We start from the raw sequence: 21485 nt of genomic DNA, 5'->3' as shown, positions 1-21485 counted from the left end.
GCCAGCTCTGCGTCCTCAAACCACCAGCATCTAATTGATGGGAATTGTGTGACCTTGGCATAGACATCTGGTGTCACACACCTCTGAAAACTTACTTGTTGAGTCCTTGTAGCACAGAATCAAAGATATATTGTGTTCCAGAGGTGGACCAAAATGCTATTTAAGCAGGTGGTTATAATGTTTTGGCTCATCAGTATATATGGTGACTACCTAAGTGTTAATATCCCATGTTGCACTGGGAAATGCATAAGCTGCAGTATAGTACAGTTGCAGACAGTTAAAATCAGCTCTAATGTTTGCATTGCAAAACAGAATACATATAGAGTGTGACAGATGTCATAATGTAACAGAGTATTTCATAGTGAGTAGGCATTGCAATTATGGTGTAAACAGTTGAATAGGTTTTGTGACTAGTGGATGGTCTAAAATTGACCACAATCAATAGTAAAACATAAGATAACTAGTACAGCTTTGTATTATACAGGACTGGCAAAATAAAATTGGCTTTGAAAATATGTTTAATTAATGGACAAGGTAACTGCTCATTACAGATAATACTGTTGTGCATCAGCCAGAGCTACTGTAACACTGCATGTGGTGGCAGCAGAGGCTTTAGCAAAGTTGCTGACAGCTTACCTCAGTTGCCTGGGATCTCAGGTTTGGTGGATGATTTCTAGCACATAAGCAAGACCATGAAATTTCCATACACTCTACAGTATAACCCAAGACTAATAGTTGTCTATCCATAAACTGCAAGACATTCAAAATCCAATGCCACCACTGTGGATGGGTGTCCACACCTATTACATTTGAGCAGGTCAATAGCAGTATTTATTAGCTGTGGTTGGGACCAGCTTGTGATGCTCAGCAACTTCAAGGAGTGGCTATAAGAGCCTGGCCACTAGTGTATGTAACTCCAAATCAGTCACAGGCAACATAATTACAACAGCAGCAAGTGATGACATAGTGCTGAAATTGGACATACCTAAAGGGGTCCTCATCCGCTGCTCTTTGTGGAGGCAAGTCACAGGCAATTACATAACTGCCTGTTTGAACAATGGGCTCCCTCTCACCATCAATATTCTGTCTGGACCATGCAGATGTTCACTGACCAAAAGAACTGTGGATAAATGCCAAAATTGTGCAATAGTATGGAAATAAGCAAAAATTAACAACTGCAGGCACCATAGTGTAATTCAAAAAGATTCTTGGGAACAGTGGAGTCAGAGTTCAAAATAGTAGTGTACAGATGGAACACCTGAAGCTGTTCTAACAAAAATGAAAATAGTTCAATATAGTCCTGTTAGTATCTAAAATGTGCACTGAAGAACACTTGTTGAGATAGCCAATGTCTAATAACAGCACATAGACAAGCCCATTGACTGCAGTGCGAAGCTAATGTCAAAGAATATCAAAGATCAGTTTACGAGGGTTTGAATGGAAATACATTGATGAGTTAACATAGATCAGTGCTGTGAGTGGAGTGTAGTGAAGTTTTGTTGAAGTTGCAAGGATTGTCCAGCTATGTTAAGGCTTGTGTCTACAATGATGTCATTTGAATTCTTGAGTCATACACTTATCATTAACTGTTACAATTTTTTAGCCATACTGCAAAGTCACTGGAAGTTAATTTATGTATGTTAAGTTCTGGAGTGCAACTGATACAGAATCTTGTTGACTGTTTTTAATTCCTCATTGTAAGTTTAGTATTAATCATGTGGCGTAGTTTTTTTTAAAGTGAATCTCTGATATCTGTCAGGAACATGTCACCGTACATGTAAGAGAAATTCAATAATGGAATAATATTTCAATTTACCAATCAGAATTTATAATCAAAGACTTTGACAAGGTCTCAGAATATACAAACAGGTTCCCATTTGTTGTAGAACTTATTAATCTGTTAGATCTTATAGGGTTTCTCTGTAGAGATTTTTTTATGGAAGTTAATGATACCTAATTGGCAAGAACTACTTTCCAAGTGGTGTTTATAATATTAGGCCATATTAATTTTTTTGTTTTAAATAAATACTTTGATAGATGCAGTATATTCAATTTTGTTAGGGAATATATCTTGAAACATTAATATTTTGCAAAGAAAATAGTGTAGGATACTCCCATTAAATTAGCACATGGTTTTGATACAGTATTATTCTATAAACTTAATATGATAGAAAAGAGTGAAGGACATTGTAGCAATCACATCAGTGTGTGAAGTACCACTCTTCCAATTAATGTTTGAACCTCTGTAATACAAAATTTCATGGTATCCTTCATTCAGGACTTTTTGGGCAGTTGGGAAGTCTAACATATACTTGCTGAGCATCATCTTCATCAGAAATGTGTTACCAGTCTTTGACTGTAAAAAATATTGAATATTATTACAAATTTTATATAGTGTGTTTGTTGTAAAGTCAGACCTACCACTTAAGCTCTAATATAAATTTCTTCGGGGACACTTATTTAAATAATTCATCAGTGAGTACTTTGCTCACTTTTACAAACAAGTATCTCATAATTTTTAAAATTATCTTCCATGAAATTGTGACAGTATGACTTATCAGAAAAAAAATCTCCTTGATTATTTCTTCAGATTGATGGATCACAGTTGACAATAAATGAAGATGGACTAATTAATGAGCTCTTTCCTGCTGGAGAACTGTGGAATTTTATTGCAAAAAGATTGAATCTCTCGTAAGTGTTTTTAAAACTCTATTCTCATGTTCTGTTGTGATTGGTGATATTCCTTTGAACTGAAAGCGATAATCTTTTTATATATACGAAGACAGTAACTTGTTCTCGAAAGAACAGTTACTGTTGATGACCGTGCAGCTTTTACCTGGAATAAATGATGAATAACTGAAAACCTTAGCTGCCAACATTGTTGTTGATATACCTCGATGTGGACGGCTGAAAATGTGTCCCTGACCGGGACTCGAACCCGGGATTTCCTGCTTACGTGACAGACACTCTATCCACCTGAGCCACCGAGGACGCAGATGAATAGCGCGACTGCAGGGACTTATCCCTTGCACGCTTCCCGTGAGACTCACATTCCCAACCATCCACAATTCTTCATATGTATTGTACCTTCTAGACATTTGCCCATTGACATGGACAAATGTCTATAAGCAGGAGATCCCAGGTTTGAGTCCCAGTCTGGGCACACATTTTCAGCCGTCCACATCGAGGTATATCAACAACACCTGTCGGCAGCTAATATTTTCAGTTAGTCATCATTTACATCTTTTTATGTTGAAGAGAAGTTGTGATTCTCTTTGTCATATTTGGCAATTCTAGTTCAAGACACTTGTCATAAATGTAGTGTATACTTCTTAATAAGTAATTCTAATATAAAATTAAATATAAGGAATTATAACTTACATTTTATAGTAGTGAGTGCAGTGTGTGAATGTAAGGAAATTATTTCAGTTTCTCTCTGACACTGAACATAATGAAATAAATGCAAGTAGCGTTAGTGTCATTCTGAGTGCTCACAGTGAAAATAGGATAGGAAAATGTCAGCTAGAAGAAATCATATCTCCAATCATGAAATTAACAGAATTCTTTATTCTAAAAAAGCAATATATGTAGTATTTTAGACTTTCTTGATAATCGTATTACCAAATTATACTGTAAAATAGTCTATTTTTAAAATTACTATGCTTTGATACAGGTCATTTCATTCACATTTTAGCTTTTGTAGTTAATGTACTAACAATGCACACAACCCATAAATAAGTACATAATTTGGTGCTACCACTGTAATGAAATAGTAATGCCTAGTCTCTGACATACTGTCACATATAATCACAGGGCTTTTTGTGTCTTCTGAGTTGTAACAGTACACATTTGCTGACACTTCTGGTATCAACTGCTATACTACATAACCTCATACGTTTATGTATTTGTCCCTTTTATATATTATTGCAAATAATTCAGATATTCTCTTTATTCTGATTCAAAATCTGAAGAAGTGGCCAAAACTGGATGTAACAGTTAAATAAAATCTGATATAGATATGTGATATAGATTGTTTTTTCATAAAATGTTAGTAATATATTCATCTAAGGACCATTTTACAGCGATAGTGAATCTGTCCACTTAATACTAGCACATGTCAGTCATACATAGTGACGTATCAATATAAACATGTGTTTACTGAGGAGAGCACAGGTGATCATCTGTTGCTTTGTTGAAGAAACCATTGTTTTATCTGCCGGAAGTGATTTAGATAAATTTCATAGAACCATCAGGCCAAATGTAAGGCTAAATTCTTAACAAATGCACTACTGCATTCTGTTATGCATAATGTAGCAGTGTCTTATGTTTGCATATGCTTAGAATAAGTTAATTTAACAACATGAAAAATTATTACATGCTGTTCATTTATTCTTTTCGTAGTTTTCACTGCAAATACCTCAGTCACTTGCAGATGACTTTAGGGCAATAACCATGGTGCCAAACCATTTTTACATTTCCATGTCTTCCATTCTGCATATCTGAAAGACTGTCAGTACTCTTTTATGATGAGTGAGAAGTTGATTTCAGAAGGATGATAAGACATTAATACTATTCACTATCAGTTACTTTTTAAATTTTTATTAGGCCTTATTGGGAGTTCTCTAAAGAATCTTTAATTGCATAGTATGCATTATCTAAGAGGTATGTTTTGACTACCTTTTTAAATAAATGTATTTTAGTTATTTCTTTCATAGAATATGATGCTCAGACTTTGTTTGATTCTTATTAGTAAATATAAATCAAAATTGGTTCTTGTTCCAAGATCATTTGTGAAACTATTTGTGATGTATTTACTATTGTTTTTCCTGGTGTGCACATCAGTTTGGTGGATTAACTCACTTGGAGCAATAAGATTACATATTTTTTAAGCAGTTTCTTATAATGAGTCCAGCTACTACTTTCAGTTATCACTCTTAGGGCCCTTTTCTGCTGTTTTAAAGCTGTGTTTGTGATTTGTGGATTTCAGGAAAGATTCTCATAGCTAAGAATTGAGTGTACAGTTGACAAAACAAAACTATTCATTTGGAAAATGACTACATCCCATGTCAGGCATTCTTGGTATGTACAAACACTTCACAGTTTGTGACAACACTTTTGCCCCATTAATGACCAAGTTACATTTTTTCATAGCAGCAAGATGCATTATACTTAACATAAAAATTTAATATCAATTAAGTGTTGTACTTGGAATTATAGGACGTGGACAGTGACTGCAAAATATTTAGTGATTTGACTGGCAGCAATAGATGTGGCCCAAAAGAGCTGTTAGCATCACTGTCCAGGTGGCTTCTTTTCAAAGTGCCTGATCATCGTTCATTAAACCAGAATTCAGTTCCTCTGTCTGGCCATATTTTACATACCTATAGAGGTAGGGCCCAAATGCCTTTCTGAGGTAGTTCTTGTTTATAGATGAGTGCAACACTCAGAACGTCTCAGAACGTATAATAGTTCTCAGAGTACCTGAGGCATAGGGCTGTGAGAGTAAGACCATTACAGAGCTGGTTATTGTCGAGAACCCTTTATTTTGGAAGTGTTGACTTACAATTTTTTTTTGGGTGCACGTGCTAGTATGGCTTTAATACCTGAAGCTCAGTAACTCTTGCAATAATATTCATATGATTATATTCTTCACAAAGTACTCTTTCATTCACTGTAATGAATTGCCTTTCAAACAATGCAGCGTAACTTTGATAGTAGATTTCTAGCATAAGAAGACTTATTTCTAATATACAATACCACGAGTATCCTAATACATGACAATGTCGTATATTAGGGTAACTTTAAAACATAACCAGCTTTAGTGGCTACATTTCAATTACTTAACTTGCTAACAGTCAAAGAGATGATTGAAGTATGTAACTCAGGTTAGGTTTATGTGTTTCTTCCAGCTAAAATGTCATCTGGGTTCAATTTTTGTAATATCAGGCACTTTGCATCAAGTTCACCAGAAAATAACACGGTCAAAATATACAAGATTCTTTTGAGTTATATTTATTGCAGCACAACACAGATAAAACTGTCATAATATAGTGTACTATAGCATAAGACATGAGTATGGTGCCTAAAACTGATGTAAGACTGCTGCTGAAACTGAAGAAATAGTAACTCAGTTCAGCTACCACTGTTGCTGCTTGTGTAAGTTCCAGCAAGTACAAAGTCATATCATGTATTGTTTAAACTGAAGATGATTCTATTTAGAATTGATATTTATATCCTTGCATAGAACTGGTTACGGATTTTAGATTTACAAATCATGACAATATTTCTGAAACAGTTAGTATGTCAGAATACCACATTTCCTCCTTAAAATTTCATGTCAAAACATCACAGTTTTCATAGCAAAATTTCATGAATGTACTAACTATTTCTGTTAATTACTTTACAGCTGCAATATAATTTTTGTTCCTACATGCATCCTATGTCTTTCCAGTGGGCTCTGTTGTTGTTACTATTACTCTTCCACATAAAAATTCCACAAAGGATAAGTTGGCCTTATGTTTACATTGTGTTTGACATACACTGAAGTGCCAAAGAAACTGGTATAGGCATGTTTATTCAAATACAGAGATATGTAAACAGGTGGAATATATGCTGCAGTCGAGAGCACCTATATAAGACAACAACTGTCTGACGCAGTTGTTGGATCAGTTACTACTGCTACAATGGCAGGTTATCAAGATTTAAGTGAGTTTGAACATGGTGTTATAGTCAGTGCTTAAGTGATGGGACACAGCATTTTTGAGGTAGTGATGAAGTGGAAATTTTTCTGTATGTCCAGTTCATGAGTGTACTGTGAATATCAGGAATCTGGTAAAACATAAAATCTCTGTCATTGCTGCAGCTGGAAAAAGATCTTGCAAGAAAAGCTCAAATGACAACTGAAGAGAACTGTTCAACATGACAGAAGTATAACCCTTCTTCAAATTGCTGCCGATTTCAGTGCTGGTCCATCAAGAAGTGTCAGCATGTGAAACATTCAACAAAACATCATTGATATGGGCTTTTGGAGCTGAAGACCCACTTGTGTACCATTGATGACTGCATGACACAAAGCTTTACATCTCACCTGGTCCTGTCAATACCAACATTGGGCTGTTGATGACAGAAAACTTGATGCCTGGTCAGACGAGTCTCATTTCAAATTGTATCGAGCTTGGCATGATGTCAGATGCTGGCATGATTGAACAGAGTTCCTGCTGGCTGACTGAGTGGAGAGGGCAGTGTGCCAAAATTGGATATTGAATGATTCAATATAATATGCTTGCTAGTGCCAATTTCTTGTCAAGTGGTTTCATCTCATGCACTGTCATTGCAAGCTGTAGCTGAGATGGAAGTTTCACAATCGATAATGTCCAAAGGGTTGGATCTGGCATTATTGTGGGGTCAACTACCAAATGTAGGCAATGTTATAATTGTTAAGGGGCTCCCTCAGTGAGCTGCTTGTCATAAAAGACTCGCCACATCTGTTGTTCAGGGGTGTGAGCAATTCATTGTAGTGATGGTGTTTTCGCTGCATCGAACTTATTGAGTGGAGGAGGGGAAAGGATAACATCACTTATTACTTTGAGATGTTCCATGAGGTAACAGATTAATATCAGAAATTCTGAACTGTAATTGATAATGTCTAGTGAAGCAAATACACACTCAACCATTTTGTGAAGCACAATGACACTTAGTCGGATCGGAATAATGGGAGTTCTCATTGTGATACAGCTCTGTGTTATCCTGTCAATTCTAATAACAGTTGTACCACCTGAGCTGACTGGGAAGGCATGATCACTGCTGGGCCTATCAATAATGGTGCAGTTGGAGATGGGAACATGGCATCGATATTTTATAAAGGTTGTGGGTATGAGACAGGTGAATCAGGCATTGGCAATAGCAGCAGGGCTGATGCAGAAGACACTATCTGCACCATATCTGATTGTGTGAAACCTGAAATCAGACTATCCTTGAAGTAGCTCAGCATGGGGGTGGCATGCGGGTTCACTAATAGAGACTCCAGTGATGGCCACTGCTGAGTCGCAAACACCATATTCCGTGAGATGACGTTATGTGCACATTTTGCTCCATATTCCATACAATTTGTTGATGAAGTCAATGGGTACACTCAAATATGGTTAGTCTCAATGAATATGTAGCCTTGGCTGCAAGGAACAATGAAAAGAATAAGCTTTGCATCAACTGTTAATGCACAATAGCATGACAGACAATGGTATTTCACAAATAACGTCAGCATCATTTGTGTTAGCATACCTCTGTTTGATGGTAGGTGACATGTAAGTAACACAAAAACACCAATAGGTCTAAATAAACATATACTAAACTTTGGACAATACAGGAGGCATCAACCATCTAACATCGCTCAGTTCAAACTGGTGTCCAGACCTCAGTGACTCCACATCCCTACTCACGGTGCTAGTCACCTATCCTCTTTGTCTTGAAGTCATGATGACCCCATATTTCTGTACTGGAATCACCAAAGCAAACTAACAATCTAATTCAGAACAAAACTGGCTTACCTAACTTTCGTGAGTTTCAGACAATCTTTGACAAAAATTGCAACTCAGTCATGCGTTTCTACTGGATTTTTTTTCCCACCTTATTGTAGCAACAACATGACTTTGAGGAACAAAAATGTCTATTTCAGGTTCAGTTAGTCAGTATTTTCATATACGAACTAATCCACTTTCTTATTTTTACAATAAGGTTTCAAGTCTAGTATCTTATTTGTACTGCTATATATATTGTTTTGTTGAAGGGTAACTTCCTCATATCTGCTAGTACATGGTCACACTGAGACAGACGTTGTTATTTCTTTCAACACACCAAATGGCTTATTCCTTGTGAAGGGACACTTCTTATAAAGATACTGACACTGTTCAGCATTTACCTTGGTCATGTTACTTAGGTATGGGATGGATCTCTCCTCATTTTGTCACAGTATTTTAAAAAATCATCATGTCATATTGTGACTCATCTTTGTCTTGTTGTCAGTCAAATTCCCTAGGTGGTTGCTGCTATTGTTTCATATGATGTTTTTGCTGTATATCTTCTGGATCTCAGACTCATTCTCTGGATTCCCCTGGTGCTCCAGCTGTCGATTTTTCTAGTAGCTTCTTTATCTTAGATTGCATATTACTGCTATTTGAAGAGTATATGAAATACAATAGATTTTGTCATGTCAGCCATATTTTGATTATTTTTCTAAAAAGTGTTCAATGAATGAATTCTGTACTTTATTTTGAACAAGAACAAGTTAATTATTTGAATGATATGAAATAATATATGTATAGAGATGTCAAAGTCTTAGGCTGTACATAAATGTCACAAATGTACGCAACAAACTGTTAGCAACATTACCTTGCTTGTGATTGTTTAGTTGTTTATTTTCATGATTTGTTTGAAATATATTTGTCCACTGTAAAGTAATCTTCAATGCTTATATGTAGATATTTTAAGTATAAATAGATTGCATTTACATTACTTAATGAATAAAAGCTAACTTTGTTTCAGAACTCAGCTGATAGTAAAAAATGATCCTTCCTGTGGCTCATACGATAATGGCCAATGGTCAGGGATGGTAGGTGATGTCCATGAAGGAAAAGCACATGTTGGTCTCTCATTATTCACAATGTCTGCAGCAAGAACATCAGTGGTTTCATTTACAACACCTATATTTCTTGGAAGGTCACTCATACAGATTTTTTCAAGCAATTTACAAGAAATTTTAAATTCATGTAGTGTAGATTCCATTTGCGCGCGTGTGTTACATTCTGAGGATCATTATTTGTTCTACAATATATTGGAAATGAGATTAACGATATAATTAACATCAAAGTAGGAGACTTCTAAGTAAATGAAGGGAAAGAATTCTACTGCTCTGGAAGCAAAACAACACATGTCAGTTGAAGCAATGTGGACATAAAGACCAGACTAATGCAAAGAAAAGAAGTCTATTGTTATCAAAAATCAACCTTAATTTGACGAAGAAATTTCTGAGAATGTACATTTGGAGCATGACATTGAGTAGAAATAAATTGTGCACTTTGGGAAAACTGGAACAGAAGAAAATGGAAATGTATGGGATGTTGTACTATAGAAGGAAGTTGAAAATTATGTGAACTGATAACATAAGGAATTATGTTGCCCTACACAGAATTGATGAGGACATGAACATGTGGAAAACAATGATAAGAAGGACTGACAGGATGATAAGATATGTGTCAGGACAGCAAAGAGTAAGTTCCGCAAAACTGCAGAAGGTAAAAACAGCAAGGCAAGATAGATATTTTATTGTATCCAACAAGTAATTGAGGAAACTTCCTGGTAGATTAAAACTGTGTGCTGGATTGAGACACAAACTCAGGACCTTTGCCTTTCATGTGCAAATGAACTACCAACTGAGTTACCCATCCTGACAGCTTTACTTCTGCCAGTATCATATCTCCTACCTTCCAAATTTCACAGAAGCTCTCCTGTGAAACTTGCAGAACTAGCACTGGAAGGAAGGTTATTGCCGAGACATGGCTTAGCCACAGCCTGGGAGATGTTTTCAGAATGAAAGTTTCACTCTGCAATAGAGAGTTCGTTGGTATGAAACTTTCTGGTGTGCCACACCAAGACTCAAACTGGGGACCTTTGAGTTTCACCTGCAAGTTTCACAGGAGAACATGAAGTTTGGAAGGCAGGAGGTGAGGCATTGATGGAAGTAAAGCTGTGAGGTCAGGTTGTCAGTCATGCTTGGGTAGTTCAATTGATAGAACACTTACCTGTGAAAGGCCAAGGTCTAGAGTTCAAGTGTCAGTCCAGCATGCAGTTTTAATCTGCTAGGAAGTTTCATATCAGTGCTCACTCCACTGCAGAGTGAAAATTTCTGTCTAGTAATATCCCCCAAGCTGTGGCTAAGCCATGTGTCTGCAACATCCTTTCTTCCAGGAGTGCTCTACATGAATGTTTCACAGGAGAGCTTCTGTGAAGTTTGGAAGGTAAGAGCTGAGGTACTGGTGGAAGTAAAGCTGTGAGGACATGTTATGAGTCATGCTTGGGTAGCTCAGTTGGTAGAGTACTTGCTCTTGAAAGGAAAAGGTCCTGAATTCAAGTCTCTGTTTGGCACACCGTGTTAATTTGCCAGGAAGTTTAATATCAGTGCTCACTCCATTGCAGAGTGAAAATTTCCATCTGGTAACATCCCCCAGGCTGTGGCTAAGCCATGTCTCCTCAATACCCTTTCTTCCAGGAGTGCTAGTTCTGGAAGTTTCACAGGAGAGTTTGTGTGAAGTTTGGAACATAGGAGATGAGGTACTGGCAGAAGTAAAGAAGTGAGGACAGTTTGTAACTTGTGCCTGTGTAGCTCAGTTGACAGATCACCTGCCTGTATATGCAAAAGACCTGATTTCAAGTCTCAGTCTAGCACACAGTTTTAATCTGCTAGAAAGTTTCACTGTAGTACACATTCCGCTCCAGAGAGAAAATTTCATCTGGGAATAATTGAGTGTTCATAATCTCCTCATGTTTGCTGCCAGATCATAACTCTGAGACCAACATGACTCAATGTTTTGGCAATTCACCTGTCCATCACCTTCTGGAGAGATACTGCTGCTGAGTCTCACTGAAAACTGATGAATGACTGGAAACCATTACCCTATATGGGCCCAACATTTCAGTGATCCATCTATCTACCATCTTCAAGAGTGGTGCTACTGCTGCTGCTGAGTCCTGCTGAAGTTTTCATGTAAATGAACAAGACTTTCATCCAGACTTGGCACACATATGACACACCTGTAGTATTAGGAGACAGGTACTGTGAGGATGAGGTGCTCCTAGTACCTATATTTGTGAGGTTGGAGGAGGAAAAGTGGTGACACATAACTACAACTCTGAAATACCTCGAGCAATGTCAGTGAGCCTTAGGATAGATTTGACTTAGACCTACTTTGTGGCAAAATGTACTGTTGTGTGAAACATGTCTAGCACTGTAAGGGGTGGGATGGGATTAACTGACAGAAAAAAATCTCTATGGATAATGAGTGAAGGTAAGGCTTGCACACCACATAAAATAATGAACATACAATTGAAGCATACAGAACTGCACTTTATTACTTTTTATTTTAAACAACACAAAAACACATCCATAAACAAACACAGATAACTTACCATTGAGAGTAACTTCGAAGATACACTTTGTACAAGAGGTAACACACACTACAGCTAGTTGTTGGACTGATTATTCCCAAACAGCCCACCCTGTGGAGCACCTAAGTGTACAGCTTTTTGTAGATGCAGATATTTGTCACCCAGTTATTGTGTGGAATGCTGAGCATTAAGTTGATGCAGTTTTGTTACAGCAACTATGTAGTTACTGGCTAATGGTTCGGTAACCACAGGAGGTGCTTGCACAGGTGTTTTCAAGTACAGTGAGACTTGCAATGTCAATGTCAAAGGCAGTACTCACACCAAATTGAACGACTTGATAGAAACCTTTGCAGTTTTGCTGTTTTACAAGGGCTCCTCATCACAACACTGATGGTGTATCATGATTGGAGCAGCTATCTGATGGAATTTGCACAGAGAAGTTGCTCAAAGCTTTTTGGATAACAATAGTGTGTTTGCCATGGTGTGAAGCAGGCAGGCAGGCTATGTGGTCTTTGAGCTGTCGTACCAATGGTGGCATTTATGCTGTGGATGGCAGTGGTGCAAGCCAGAATGTGTAATGGCTCCTCATAAACCGTTTCTGACAATAATGTTCTGATGCTTGCTTATTAACTGTACAAAAGCCTAATGGTCAAAGGGAAGGTCTCTGGCCATTTCCCAGGGTGGCACATGTCTGATACCACTTTTCTACCATCCCATTGCTGGTAGCTTGTCATGTGATGATGCTGGATGCTGAATAAGTTGGACAATTCTTGGAACAATTCAGATTCAATCTGCCAGCACAGATCTGTAATGATGTGGTGGGAGCAACAGACTCATGCTATCCATATGACAATGATAGTCTTTGCTGTTGCCTCAGCAATAACATCCTCTATGTGTTTGGCTTATACCCATCAAGCACATCTCTCCATTGATGTGAAAAGGTGCCCGTAACTGTCGTCCTGTGGGAGGGAGCTACAAGATCATTGTGGGCATGGGCAAATCTCATCGAAGAGCCCTGAAATTGCCCAATTTTCACATGTACATGTTGTCCTACTTCATAATGCTGACACTGAACACACAAACATCCCCACTCACAGGCATTTTTTAATCAATGGCCACATAAAATGTTTTGTCAGTAGTGTGATGGTCATGTTTGTTGTTGGATATGACCAATTGTAAATAAGTTAAATGCAACTTTGCAGAGTTTTGGAAAAATGTAGCTGCCTGGCACCAGGGTTTAAGTGAGTTGGAGTTTTGTGGAAGGCCAGTAAATGCTGTAGTTGTGGATCTGCAGTGTGAGTGCCATTTAGTTCTTTGTAGTCCTTGGTATTTGCCAGACCACAGATGTGTGAAAAGTAATCAGACATGATGTTTTCTGCTCCTTTTATGTGGCACTCATCTACATAAACTGACTGACAAACTATATGTCTGCACTGCTGGGGTGGCACTTATTGCTAGTTCTCTGGAAAGCACAGACTTTCAATTTGTGCTCAATGTAAATTATCACAAGGCAAGCTTCAATTACTGCTCAGAAATATTTAACAACTCCATAAAATGCAGACAGTTCTCTGCCATATGCATTCCAGTGCAGTTGCACTGGTTGCGAGTTTTTGGAAAAAAATTTAATGGTTGCCAGTGGTGGCCAATTTGTTGGTAAATGGCTCCAATTTGTTGGTATATGGCTGCATCTACTGCTGTTTGGCAAGTGTCTACGACTATTGCCATGGACATACGTAACACTAGGTGATCAAGGATTACTGCACTAGTTAGGTATCATGGAAAACTTTTTCCAAGGTACACTTGAGGGATCTCTGACCTGTGGTGTCTTGTGAGCACATCTGTAAGTTGCATTTGTATAGTCACCATTGCTGGGAGATGAGAACAATAAAAGTTGACCATTTCTAGGAAAAATTGTAATTGTTGATAGCCTGTCAGCATTTGGAGGTATTGCAGGGCTACTGTCTTTTATGGTAACAGACAAATGCCATCAGCCGAAATTGTTTGTTCCAGGAAGGTCACTTCTGCTTTGCCATTGACACATTTCCCTTTATTCAGCATTATGCCATAGCTACTACTGCTTCTGGCACATCTGCATCTACATCTACATATATATTCTGCAAGCCACCATATGATGCATGGAAGAGTACCCTGTAGCCCTACTAGTCACTTCCTTTCCTGTTCCACTTGCAAATAGTGTGAAGGGGAAAAAAAACGACTGTATATATGCCTCTGTACGAGCCCTAATTTCTCTTATTTTATCTTTGTGTGCTTACACGAAATGTAGTTTGGCAGAAGTAGAATCATTCTGCAGTCAGCCAGTTGTCTAAACTTCCTCAATAGTGTTCCTAGGAAAGAACACACTTCCTGCATGTGTCATACATGCAGCCAGGCATTTGGTGAGAACTCTACAAAGCCAACAAGGTATATAAAGGAAATCAGAAGTGTCTTTAATACTCATCCACAAAACATAGCTATGCTATGTAGCATTTTTAAGACCAAATGACATGAATAAAAATCCAAATAAACTCAAAGACATAATTACAATGCATCATAGGCATCTGGTAGTCCACAATGCTGAAAACTTTTGTGATGGGTAAAGCATATGTAGATGTACATAGAGTACCTGCCTGGTACTGTTCTGGCATATAAAGTGTGGTAATCTTCACAGGGGCACCATGATCCATTGAAATGTGGTAAATACCACAGGGCACCAGGAGCAATCTTTCTTGCAAACAAAGTGCAAAGATGAAGACCACACGCTGTCAAAATGATGGACTATCCCAGCTAGGAGCATTTCTTCAGATATCACCATTGTTCCTGTGAACCACTTCAGGACAAGTCTATGGGTGTGCTGTGAAATGGAATGGCCGGGTGTGGTTCATGTAAAATACACAGTGTTGTGCTTGGTATCCATAAACTAGTCACCCCAAGTGTTGGTGATGTCTACTCTCTGTACTGTGCTATAAATGGAGTTTCACAGTCTGCTAATTATTGTGCTGCCATTGACTGTGTTCCGTGGTTGTGATTTTCTCAAATGTGCCATTAATTCATAATAAGCAAGGAAGTCAGAGATTAATATGGGCTCTGTAACATTGGCAGCTACAAATGTCCATGTGAAGGTGGTCGCAAGGCCTGTGTCAATGATCAGTAACTTGTGACCATAGATGGTGACTCCCAGATTGTTTACCACTTTCATGTTCACTTCGTTTATTGTCAGATGTGCACCAGGCTGGTAGAATGCTGACATTTGAGTTGATTTTGACTAGGAAGATCATACCCATACGCCTGTGTGATACGTGCAACTGTTGTCATGCAGTGTGATGTGCCAGCAGCCAAAGCATTTTTGGAGCTTGTGCAGACATCTTACTATGGCCATTGTCACGAACCCACTCTACTGTTCAGGAAAAGTTATCTCCATAAGGACACCGTTACGGTGTGCCTAATGGCTGCATAATACTTTAGTAGAGCTGGCCTGTGTGATATGTGCAGCTGTTGTCATGCAGTGTGATGTGCCTCCAGGCAAAGCATTTTTGGAGCTTGGGCAGACATCTTACTATGGCCATTGTCACGAACCCGCTCTACTGTTCAGGAAAAGTTATCTCCATAAGGACACTGTTACGGTGTGACTAATGGCTGCATAATACTTTAGTAGACCTGGTCATGATGTCTCCTTTGTTGATGCTGCTGAGTCTGTGTTGTCCATGTGGCTTCTCGTTGTCTAGGCGAAGATTCCTTTGCTGCTCTGGGTCCAAGAAGAGGTGCGGGTTTTTTAATTATTACTGGACTATCGAAAAATGACGCAGTACTCCACGGTTTCTTTGTATCAAAAACACATTTATTGCCAAAACTATGTACACAACTACACTGAACCGTGGCCAACACTCAAGTGCCGTAAACCCGTTGTAGACCAAAGATCACGGTTGTAAACTACAAAGAACATACAATTCCAACATCGATTATTGATCACAACACCTAACTTAGTATTATCTTAAGCAAAAGCTTTTTTTAACATGACTTTGGTGTATAATAAAATAAAATGATGTCTATTTGTCAGTTCCATTACAATAACCCCCCCCCCCCTCCCCCCCCCCAAGAATTTTGTAAGTATGGAAATGCGAACAAAATTCTGACACCAGAATAATGGAACAGCCAAGAATATGATTTTAAATAAATTAAAAATTTTTAATAGGATTGTTTCCTTTTAACTATGCTAACACGGAAATTGTTATACTAAGTAAAGGAAAACATACAATTTTTAACCTTAGAGTAAATGAAATACAAAAGAAGATTCACAGTTTTCACTTAGAAGAGTAGCACTTCACATGAAACCATTGACAGACTAACTTTTAACTGCAGGCTTGTTTTTTTTCTTTTGTTGCCCACTTTTTACACTTCTCACAGTCTGTCCCACATTGTCCATCTGCACATAGGTGACTTCCGTTGAAGGTCTGATTTCTGCATGTCCTGCAGTGCGTCTTTCCAAAGCTTAGCTGTTTGTATCACTTCATTGACTATAATGCCATCAAAAAATTGCATACAGAGATCACCTTTTGGTTACATAATGTTTATATGTAAGTACATGGTTAGGATGCATAGTTAACCTTCTGGTAATGTTTATCTAGTGGGAGAAGTTAACAGAATCTCTCTGAGTAACACTACAAAGTTATGAACTGGTCCAACACAAATCCTTTAAATACTAATAAATTCAATAAACATGTAATACAACTGCATCAACATATTGGGTGTAAAATGTCTTATTACAGACTATAACACTTACTTCAAGGATAACAAAATTAGACTGTTTTCAAAAGTAAAGTTACAGGCAGTTTGTTACTAGGGTTCATATTCACAGTAAAAATGCAAAGGTAAAATCATGGATGAAAGTTTTGGAATGGTATGTATCTATCAAAATTATAAAATATTATTGCCTATGCTTTTGCAGTGGTTGAGAAAGAAATGTACAATAATTCATGTGGTTTACTAAAAATGATTTTCTCCTAGTAGAGTTGGACATCTCAAGCACTTAAGTGTGTAGTAATTAGGACTCTGCCTTTAAGATTAAAAAAATTAAACTTAATTGTTGCAAGACAGATTTAGTGCTGATTAAAGGCTTGCATTATAAATGATGTCTCAAGTGTGGTGTGAGAAAGTTATTACACAAATTATCAAATATCAATCAAATTGCATAAACATACAGAAATATCAAGAACATGGCAAGCGTATTACACAGAAAATCCATTGAAAACACTTCATACAATGAATACATATTAAACAAATAATAAACATTTTAAAGGGCACAAAACTGCAACAAAATCAGACAATTTTTTATATACAAAACTTCCAGTGAAAAACCTTTGTGTGAGTCACCTTTTCACTTTCTCAGACTAGTCTTATCCCTTTTTTTTATACAATTTCAACGAGACAATATTCCTTAGCCTGAGAACTTTCCTGGATTTAGGATACACCAACCTGTATGCATTCGGGTGTGGATGTTCTACAATCTCAAATGGACCCATGTATATATCTAAGAATTTCTTTATTTCAGAAGTTAGAATTTTTGATTTCTCATGTGATTTTACTAAAACATAATCTCCAACTTCAAACTTGGTTTCTTTGATCTTGCCATCATGTCATCTTTTTCTCATTTCCCCCTGTTTTATCATGGTTTCTTTGACTATGGCTTCACATTCTCGCATAGTCATCATTGTGCATGGTGGAAATTCTACAAGTTCATTGATAATGTTGTTTGGTTTTAGATGAAACATAATTTCATGAGGTGAAAATCCTGTGGAAGTGTGCTGCAAGCTATTCATAACATCTTCAAAGTCTTGTACATGGTCATACCATGTAGGATGTTTATGACTGCAATATGTACGACATAAACGACCAATCTCACGCATATACCTCTCAGCTGGGTTTGACGACGGATTATATACAGATATTTGAACATGTTTGATTCCTGATTTATCAACAAAGGCTTTCCAAACTTTTGACAAAAACTGAGAACCGTTATCTGACAAGATTGCTTTTGGTTTCCCAACATTTAAGAAATAGTCTTTTTCAACTTTTGTGACTGTCTCTTTACCTGTGGCTTTTCTGACAGGATACAACTTGATTAGTTTAGAAAATACATCCACCATTACAAAAATGTAGCAGTGGCCACTACTACTCCTTGGAAGTGGCCCATAGAAATCAACAGCGACTAAGTCTAGAGGTTGTGAAGGAATAATGTTTTGGATTTCACCTTGATATTTTCTGTTACTTACTTTGACTTGTTGGCACTTATCACAAGTTGACAATTCTTTTCTAACTTTCTTGGCCATATTGTAGAAGTATATGTTTTCTTGTAATTTCTGCATACACTTCTGTATGCCACAATGACCATAGCTCTCATGAGTATACCTAATTAACCTCTCAGCTTCCTCCTCAGGTCAGCATAGTTTCCAATTGTCCGAGTATTCATCAGTTCTCCTAAACAGAGTACCTTTAAACACCTTATAGTACTTGTCTAATTTTTCATAGTTCTTTTTCCCTAAACAGCTCTTTACTAATTTCCAATCTGCATCACGGTTCTGACTCCTCCTGATTTTATCACACAATGTTCTCACAACTTTTTCATCTGTGACCCCTTTAATATGCCTAATTTTAAACTGTTTTTCTTCATTTTGATCAAAAATTTCTGTTTCCCCTCCTACTGGTAGCCTTGATAGAGCATCCGCAACTATGTTGTCAGTGCCTTTAATATACTTAATTTCAAAGTCGAATTGTTGTAAATACAATGCCCATCTTGTAAGCCTATCATGATAGAGCTTGCATTCCTGTATAGAGCTTAAGGCTTTATGATCAGAGTACACTATTACCTTACGTCCAAGTAAATAGGTCCTGAATTTTGCAAATGACCACTGTATAGCTAATAGCTCTTTTGCTGTTACTGTATTGTTCTTTTCATGCTTCAGTAACACTCTGCTTGCAAATGCAATTGTAACATGAACTGTCTCCCCATTGACTTCTTTTACTTGAAATAAGTCAGCACCTAGCCCATAATCACTGCTCTCAGTATGTAAACAGAAAGGTAAATTGAAATCTGGTCTGTGCAACAGGTTCTGGTTATTCAGTTCCTTTTTTATTATGTCGAAAGCCTCTTAACAATCTTTACTCCATATCCAAACAGTGTCTTTCTTTAACAAGTTACTTAGACAGGGTGTGTTTAAGCTTTGTTTACTTACAAATTTTCTGTAGAAGCCACATAGCCCATAAAATGATTTCAGTTGTTTTCTGTTACAGGGTATAGGAAACTCTGCAATAGCTTTAATTTTGTCTGGATCAGCCAAAATTCCTTTTTCTGTTATGACATGTCCCAAAAATTTTAACTCAGGTATTGCAAATTTGCACTTTTCTAGTTTTAGTGTCATTCCCCCGCTTCTAAGTTTCTCACATGCCTGTCTTAAAAGCCCAACATGCTCATTCCAATCTTGTCCAGTTACTAAAATGTCATCTACATAAATCACTAATTTGGATACAAGTTCCTGCCCAAGCACATGGTCTAAAGCTCTAATGAATTCTGCTACCGATGAGTTCAAGCCAAACGGGACTACACAATACTGATAGCAACGGCCATTGTACAGAAAAGCAGTGTATTTCCTAGATTTGGGTGCCAGGGGTACTTGGTGAAAGCCTGAGGTTAAGTCTAGACTTGACATTAATTTTATGTCCTTGAACTTGTGCAACAGCTCATCAATGTTTTCAGGCTGGCCTGTTTGCCTGTATAAGATCTTGTTTAAAGGCCTGGAGTCAAGAACTATTCTCACTCCCCCATCCCTCTTTGATACAACTACCAGTGGGTTATTATAAGCACTGATACTCCTTTCAATAATGCCACACACTTCCATCTTATGTAATTCTTTCTCAACTGCTGTACATTTTGCTATGGGCACACCATATGGTTTTATGAAAAATGGGTCATGTGGTCTTACTTGCAAAGTACATTCATAGCTCCTAACTTTCCCTGGAATGTTGCTAAAGACATCACTGTATTCCCATAACAAAGACTCTAGTTCCTGTTTTTGCTCATTGTTTAGACCACTACCTTCAGAAATCTTTGTGTTTACCAGTGTGTTGAAATCTACTTCACTTAAATCGAGCTCTGTTATGTGTTTGTCAACATATTTCTTCTCCTTTACAAGATTTATAGTGTTAAATTTATCATTACACAACACTGTATTTGATCTGACAAACTTGGTGGAGATACAGCCCCCATTTGGTGTTGTTATGATAAGTTTTTGTCCTCCCCAGTTAAATCTTGCAACTACACTCCGAATCCATGACATCCCAAGAATACAGTCCTCACTGAGGCCTGGTATAATTAGGCATCCATGTGTAAATGTGACTCCCTCAATTGTAAAAAATAACAAAGTTTGTCTTTTCACAGTTTTACTACGTTTTCTTGTAGCCCCTCTTATTTTCACCCCAATGACTGGCATTTCAATGTAATCTTTCTCACACTTCAGCTTTTTGCTTAGAATTTCAGATACTCCTGACACCTGACTCCCTGTGTCTATAAGGCACTTGCCTTCCCAGGTACCAACTTTTGCTCTAATGAATGGACTACCTGTGTCATCACCTTTTTGAGGCTGAACGTATTCATACAATAAATCTTTTTGAATTTCACTGAAACAATGACTTTCTGACTTACAAGTACCTATATTACTGTCACCTTTATTATCTACGGTCATAACATTAACACACACATCATTAGCACTGTCACTTGCATTGATAATTTCATCAATCCAAATATTTTCACCCATATAACATTGTTCACCACTAAGGTATTTATCCTTCCGTTGTTCAACAATAATATGTTTAGTGTTTTTCCACCAATCAGGATATAAAATTTGAGACATATTAAGAATCATTTTTCTAAAATTGCTATCATTTTTCATTGCATCACTATTTAGCCATATATCATAAAGAAATAATTCACCTTTGTTCATTGCAAATGGTAGCCTACTTGCACAGTCAGTTTTACTGTTCAGGGAATCTTTATCAACTGCCCAGGTTCCTTCGTAAGATGTTGGATTACAGAGCCTATTGGTTGTGACACTGGCATTACCACCACTTAAACTGTTAATAACATCCTTGGGTACATCTACAACATGCATATCAGTTTCTCCCACAACACCTAATGCCTCCATTTCCTCTTTTAAGCAAACAAAATATTTTTCACCATCATCATGTATCATTAAATCTTTATTTTCCCAAATACTACAATCATCAACCTCTCTCTCCTGAAAAATTAAAATGTTGCTTTCACACCCAAGTGTTTTTAATTC

Source organism: Schistocerca gregaria, chromosome 2, assembly GCF_023897955.1.
Source record: "Schistocerca gregaria isolate iqSchGreg1 chromosome 2, iqSchGreg1.2, whole genome shotgun sequence".
Lineage (NCBI taxonomy): Eukaryota > Metazoa > Arthropoda > Insecta > Orthoptera > Acrididae > Schistocerca > Schistocerca gregaria.
The sequence above is the reverse complement of the archived record's forward strand: the minus strand, read 5'-3'. Positions refer to the sequence as shown.